Below are 7,216 nucleotides of genomic sequence, written 5' to 3'. Positions count from 1 at the left end.
GAAAATAAAATAAAAAAGAATCACACTGCACAGGACAAACATCCAACGTAAATCATAAATCACAACTCAAACAACAAAGCGTTTCTCTCATGTATTCATTTGCTCATAATTATTTTCTAATCTCCTCACATGAAAAGTCACTTTACTCCACAAAAGTTGTGCCATTTTCAAATGGGATTCACGCTGTGAGTTCAGATTCACGTTTCTACAAGCAATAATACAGTTCCTCTCCTTCGCCAACGCCTACACCTAAAATGGAGGCTGATGGCTTGGAGTTATCGATAGCTAGGCACAGCTAAGGGTCACAGCTGTGCAGCTGTGCGCTTAGAAGGGAACAGGCAAATGGATCATGTTTTGGCAGCCTGCCAGGAGACATCTTAAAATACAGTGAAGGCCTTGATTTAAAATATGCCACACCAATGTCAAAGGAAACTGCGTCATTACGCAGCAACCACTGGTGAGATAAACAACCCACCATTTACAGCAGACAATGGCAGGTGCTGCCATTATGCAGAGCAATGCTTTGAAACATACTCAGATTTTACTCTTTATGTGAACAGAAATAACCCAAGAAATCTTTTCATTATAGCTCAGGAAGCATTAGAGCCTAGATGAAAGCCTGTTTTCTCCAGACATCATCATGATCTTAGACCTCGTGACTGCACTGTGGGTGGAGTCAATGATCCAATAGAAAAACAGGATAAGGACTCAGAGCGCTTCTTGCATCAGCATTTTCCGGCTAAGCCTCAAGTGAAAGTTATGAGATCCATATCTATGATTATCTTATGAAGAGATCAAAAATCTGTGTTAATAAAAAATGATTGCTGCTGAGTAGTGAATGACAGCGGTGAATTTGATTAGCCAATTTTCAGCATCATATCATGCAGAACTGGCATTGCAGGCTGGAGCTCAACTTCTGTAAACACTGGAGTGTGCAGTGGACTGATATTTCCCTCAGGCAATCGCATCACTGCAGCACCTTAAAGCATTCCTAGAATTGCTTTTCTCAACTTAAACGTGCCCAAATGTGCTTTAATGAACAGGTCAACACAGATCTTACCATTTGGGCGGGTACACTCCAGGGTCGAAGACATGAAGGCATGACGGACTGCAAGAAACCGTGGATATCCTGAGAAATTTTAAGAAAAAAACATGAGCAATCAACTGCATGGCTGTCAAAATGCCCATTATGTTGTTGCAGGCAAGGATTCCAGTAAAAAACTTCTTTTGCTTTTGTTTGAAACTTTTTAAACTTGGTTTGCAGGCACAAAAGTTACAATACATCGATGCATACATGCAAGTATCGCTAAAACTATTAGCTAAAAAAAAAAACATAATTTAAATGAAAATCTTGGTCCGAAGATGTTTGCAATAATATCCATTTTATCATATCTGATATCTCATTTGAGATGCATAAATTGGAAAAATAAAATAAATATGTTTGAAGGTAGCTTTAAGTGATAGTGATCACACACATCTTTATTCCATTATTATCGTGATCAATATTCTAAATAACAAGTCATACATTTCATTAAACTTACTAAAAGCATTATTAAAAATTATTATGTTACATCATTTTACGACACTTTATGAAAGAATAAGGATACTTTTTAGCAGGTCATACTGTGTTGTCACAAAGGTATAGTCTAATCGACATTTGCTTATTTATAACTACAAATACCAAGTTATCGCAAGAGAAATTTAAAGCCGTAAAGTTTTGCTTTGCACATATTTCTTACCGTTCTAATTGCAATTCCAATCATTTTTGTCAGACACTCGATCAGGTTTGGGACAGGCCTGCAAAAATACTGCATGTTTAAAGTGTGGCTGTACGCTCCAGTGAAAATACAATCAAGAAGCACTCAAATACCATTAAGGAATATGACAAGAGGAGACTAAGGTGTAGTCTGACAGCAGACGAGTATGCACTAAGTAGGTGATAATGAAGAGATCTGTCCAGGCTGGTCACTGATATGGCAAACAGATAAACATCACAGACTTAGTGAGTGGAAGTAACTTGTAATGTCAGAGTGATGCTCGGAGCACTTTTAAAAGACAGAGTTAATATTGCCTGTGTCGTCCCTCTGAAAACTGGCTGCTATGATTTATTTATTTTTTTTTAATAATATTACAATTGTGACACAGTATGTTTCTTTTCCGAGCTCTCAAAAGTTAATTTACTTTTAAAATATCTTTCGTTATTTGTCTAAAACCCGCCGGATAATTATTTATACGATATTTGTTCAGTGAATTTTATATAGTCTCAAATTAATTTTCAGCAACATGAAAACATTGTTTCATACAGCATAAAATATCATTCGTGCTCAGACAGTTTCCATCTCAAATTGCAGCTGAGTAGGTATTGACAATTGTTTTTCTTTCTTTCCAACTGCCTGTACGACACTGTGTTTTAGGCAAAAAAGACATCAACTGTAAGTGCGAGTATTTTCTACAAGTATATTCAACAAATAGAGATGAAAATTTAAAAGATGGTGGAGTATTCATGCCATATGTCCTAATTAGAAAAATACAAATGTTTTAAAATCAGAAGCCATTTGCATGACATGCCGAGACATTATGTTTCGTAACAATAAGTTTTGGGATTCCCTGCAAGCGTTTGGCAGTGATGAATCAGACAAAATGGCTACCAAGCGTCCCAATAACAGATAGATATGCAGCGATAGACAAGAAATGGTGGAAAAACTCTACCAACAAATCAAGAATTACAGTCGGACTGTCCCGTTACTGGGTTGTGTTGACCCAAAGTTAGAAACAATGACCACGCAACCACAAATATAATGAATTTAGGTTAGAAAAATCCATGAAAGAGTTATTATGCATTCTCATTTCTAAATGCGCTCTATGAGCTTTAATGTCATTTAATGTCATGTCATTTACAAAAGTGTATTGCCATTTCTGCTGTATTTTTTGTCCTCCCCATATCAGTTCATATACGTCATGGGTAACAACAATGCTTTAGCAGCCATCTTGCCCCAAAAAAAGCAGACACTGGAAGGAGGGAGGAAGGCTCCCCAAGTCATATGACTGCGCTGTCTGCAGACAACTGCAGTGACAGAGCAAAAGCGTCTAGACAAGTCTGTGGCAGCAGGAGAGCAGGTACACTGCCATGGTTGCACATAGCTTACTTTGACTCCATTATATTTCCTGTTAAATATTTGTTTATCTTCTACAGGCCATGATGGGCAAATCATTTCTCGATTAACCTCGTCAGACATTCGCATGTATTGTTCAAACCAAATCAATTTCCATAAGTAGGTTGCCAAAGATTCCAGGCTGAACTAGTGAGCATGTTCAGATGTTACAAAAAAAAATCTCTTTCCACTTGGTGCAATGATGCAGCCAGCAAAATTACGAGACTTTTGTTTTGAATAAAGTCTATGTATAAATATATTCTACGGGTCATTTTGTCATCAAATGTTTAGGAACCAGGCTACTTAAGAGTTTTTGGGGGAGATAATCAGCCAATCTATTAATAAATCCACCTGAAATCCACACAGTTTAAAACTGAATACACAATTTCTGACTTAAAATATGCAGAGCAACCAACCTTTCTGTCCTCTTGCAGGCTGAGTTCTGGATGGTGCACTCCTCTTGAACTCTGAAGGGTGATCCCCTGCAGAGCATAAACAGGAAGAGGAAAAGAAAAATAAACTTCCACGCAGGGTTCACATTACGTCACTTGACCGACACATGATATTGTTAGTATTGATTAGTTTTTTTGAACGTGTGCTTGCAAAACAGATTCTTTGTTGCTTTAAAAGCATAAAATGTTTCTGTACTGCAGCTGAAAGGGTTAAATGGAGAATTTACGGATCGACTGAAAGCAGGTTTCCTCTCCAGGTATTTGCTGAGTAACAAGTTAGCTAGCTTAAAGCGCGCGTGGGGCTAATCAACAACCTCACGTGAGCATAGGTGCGTCACCTGCGCATCTTCCTGAAGTGCTGTGAATGAGGCTAAGTTCCCATAAGAGCTACTGCGCGGAACAAACAAAAATGAATAAAATATTATTATTATAACGTCAATAAATAATTAGACTTCTTGTAGTTTGTTAGGTAAAATAGGTTATTTAAAATTATGATTTAAAAAGGTAACAAATAACCCTCAGCCAAAAAAATAAAAAACACAGAAAAAAAACCCTGAGGTGTAGGCTAATGCTGCAGTATCCACTGTATATTAGCCAACTTGCACTCTGCCGCTTTCCCTACCTACCTGTGCATAAAGAGCTGTCTGCTGATAGACTGCAGGAGAAAAAACTTTCACAGCGTCTATCTGAAAAAAGAATATTTTGTCTGAGCGTGGCGAGTCGTGGGCGAAGGCGTTGGAGGAGGAGAGAAAATGTTCCGTTTCCCAAACACGCGGCTTCCTCGAAAACGAGCAAAGCGATGCAAAACTCCATTTCCAATTTTATCAATTTCAGACAGACTCCAGACAGTCTCCAAACGGTTACGTGCCCGATGCCGTTGCGCGTGCACGCCGAATGGCGCGGGAAGCGGCGATAACGGATCCGGGGTGACAGGCCGGGCGGCCAATGAGGAAGAGGAACGGAATCTAGCATCCAATCATAATGGGAGATAAGCATAAGTCCCCGCCCCACTTCCTCCTCCTCACCCGTCTGTTGACAGTCTGCACTGAATAAAACAACAGTCTGAGTTAAGCAGTTCATTGCACTGAGATGTGGGTCACCGACTGCAGCCTATTCTCTCTGGGAAAAGAGCAGAGATGCATGGTATCATGTGTTATAGAAAAAACATAGCATATATAATTGCCTCAGACATGCACACACAATTAACTGAATTAACTGTGCATACATATTAATTCTTATGATTGCCATCTTGCTGTTTCCCATGCTGTTTTAATATACAAACTGCAATTATAGATAGACAGACAGATATTTACATATTTATATATATATATATTTTAATGAACTTCCTCTCATTCACAAAATAATCTCTTGCAACCCCTTACACTCCCATTCCACAGCTCTGGTATCGCTTTCTTGAGACAGTTGCTGATCCTCATGAACAGACATCAAAAACGTATTGTCCCACACAAAACAACTTCCAAGTCGGCATTTAGATTCTGTCAAAGTCTACACAAGGCATACAGACGAGCTGGTTGTAAAAAACCTCTGTCCTTTGGGTGGAAACTAACGAGTCTTGTCTCCTTCGGCTTTGCACCCTTTAATTTGCATTGTTATGGAAAACCACTGGATCTGGATAGAGCACAGAATCATTGAGGTCACTATAATAGAGTGTGACAGCTCCCCTTTTCAAATCTATTTGGGAGCAAAATCAAAATTCCTGGGAAAGAGAATCCAGGGAGCAAGGAAATATTGTGTACAGCTTTGGAAACAGATGTTTTGAGCGAACATTTAATAGGGCGCAGAACATATACTGATATGAACTGCACCTGCAGAGTCTGGGAGGCTGAAATATCAGGCTTTCATAAAATTTAGAAACCATGGCTGGGAAAGCAGCAACACTGGGTTCTTACCTTTTAAAATTTTTTGTTTCACCTGTTTACTATTATAAACACCGTCTTCATAACCTCTGGTGGAGCAGTGATTGTACACAATATGTAAGGGTGTGTCTGTGAGCTTGCAATGTTGTGAATAAAGTGCATTTTGTATTTCTTTAAAAAAGAAAACATTTGCCAACTCAACATTTTATCCCTATAGTCCCCACAGTCCATTATAATTCACAGACTGTCTTTCACCAGGAAAGTCCCTTTACGCTTTCTCAAATTAAAAATCTCACGGCTGATCCCCTCCATCGCCCTGGCTTTCAGATATTGACCTTGTGGTGCTACAAAATAGCTTCTTCCTCGCTGCGGGACCCCATAATGAGCCAATACAATGAGGCTTCAGTTCACTGCTCACCTCTCTTTGGTGTCTCTCGGGGTCTTTGTTGACGTTTGTCAGCCCAGGAGGAATTTGGGGGTTAGAATTCTGCTGTAGTCTAACGGTAGACTCAGACAACAACTTTGACTCCCGGACTTAAGCACAAAAGAGGAAAAGGAATTTTGCTCAGAAATAAACAGGCTTTGACCTTACAGGGAAGAAAAATCAAAGGAGTGACTTGAATAAGGATTAGGTCACATTTTGAATTTCCGCCAAATTAACCAAGACTTGAAAAGGGCAGACATTTACATATATGCCATTTTTGCTGCAGCTTTAAAATGGAACAGATATCTGTAGTTTTGATTGACTTTCTAGATTTGATAGATGCAATTATTTGTTTTTGAAGATTATTTGTTGAAACAAATGCAATGATAGTGAGTGGAGTTTTGTCCATATCACTGTGACAGGTCACCTCCAGACAACACAAAATCTGAGAGCAAAGGAAATCGAACCTTGACTTATACAAGTCAACCCTGCATGATGATGATCCCAAAATAGACTAGCTACCAGTTACTGAACAATATCTCCATGACAGATGAAAATGCCAATGCTAACAGTTGTGAAGCACACACAACTCAATCAGGTCATGGTATATTTTCTAATAATGTTAATATTGTAAAAATCTCATTTTATTAGAATATGTACATTTTATCCATACCATCCTGAATGTTAATGTAACCTAATTATAATTGGATGCCTCCTTAAGACACTGAAACTAAATCTCATAATAATTTAATAATATATACTGTAGGCTGCAAAAGTTTGAGGTCACTAGTTATGAGATTATGCATTAACTCTGGATGTAAAATAATAAATTCTTTTTTTTACAAATGATAAAATCTGTATAATAATTTCTGTGTAAATGTAATCCTGGAAAAACATACATACATTTCAGGGTATCTGGGTTTTCCCCTTCCTGGCTTCTTGCCATGGGCTCCATATGTTGGCGCAGAACCTGATGACCCCTGAGCATAATGCCAGGTTTGCTTGCGTTTCTCAGTGCCAGCATAAATGTTCAGTGGTCTTTCGTGACTGTGGGTAAAGTTCATGTCTGCATTCCTGGGTCTCTTCTGGTTTTGCAAAGTTATGATTGGTGTTTTGAGTCATAACCTTGCTGCAGAATGAATCTTTCTCTACAGAGATGCAAACAAGAGGTTGTAAATATTTCTGATGAACTGAGTGCTACTTCTACTTGTTACAGTGCAGTCAGTTTGGTGCAAGAGTCCAGGACAGCCCACTAGGACCACTAGGTTTGATAAACTCCTTACATAAATTCTTCTGTTGCAGCTACAAATC

The sequence above is a fragment of the Chelon labrosus genome, assembly GCF_963514085.1.
Source record: "Chelon labrosus genome assembly, chromosome: 18".
Classification (NCBI taxonomy): Eukaryota; Metazoa; Chordata; class Actinopteri; order Mugiliformes; family Mugilidae; genus Chelon; species Chelon labrosus.
This window is presented reverse-complemented; position numbering follows the sequence as displayed.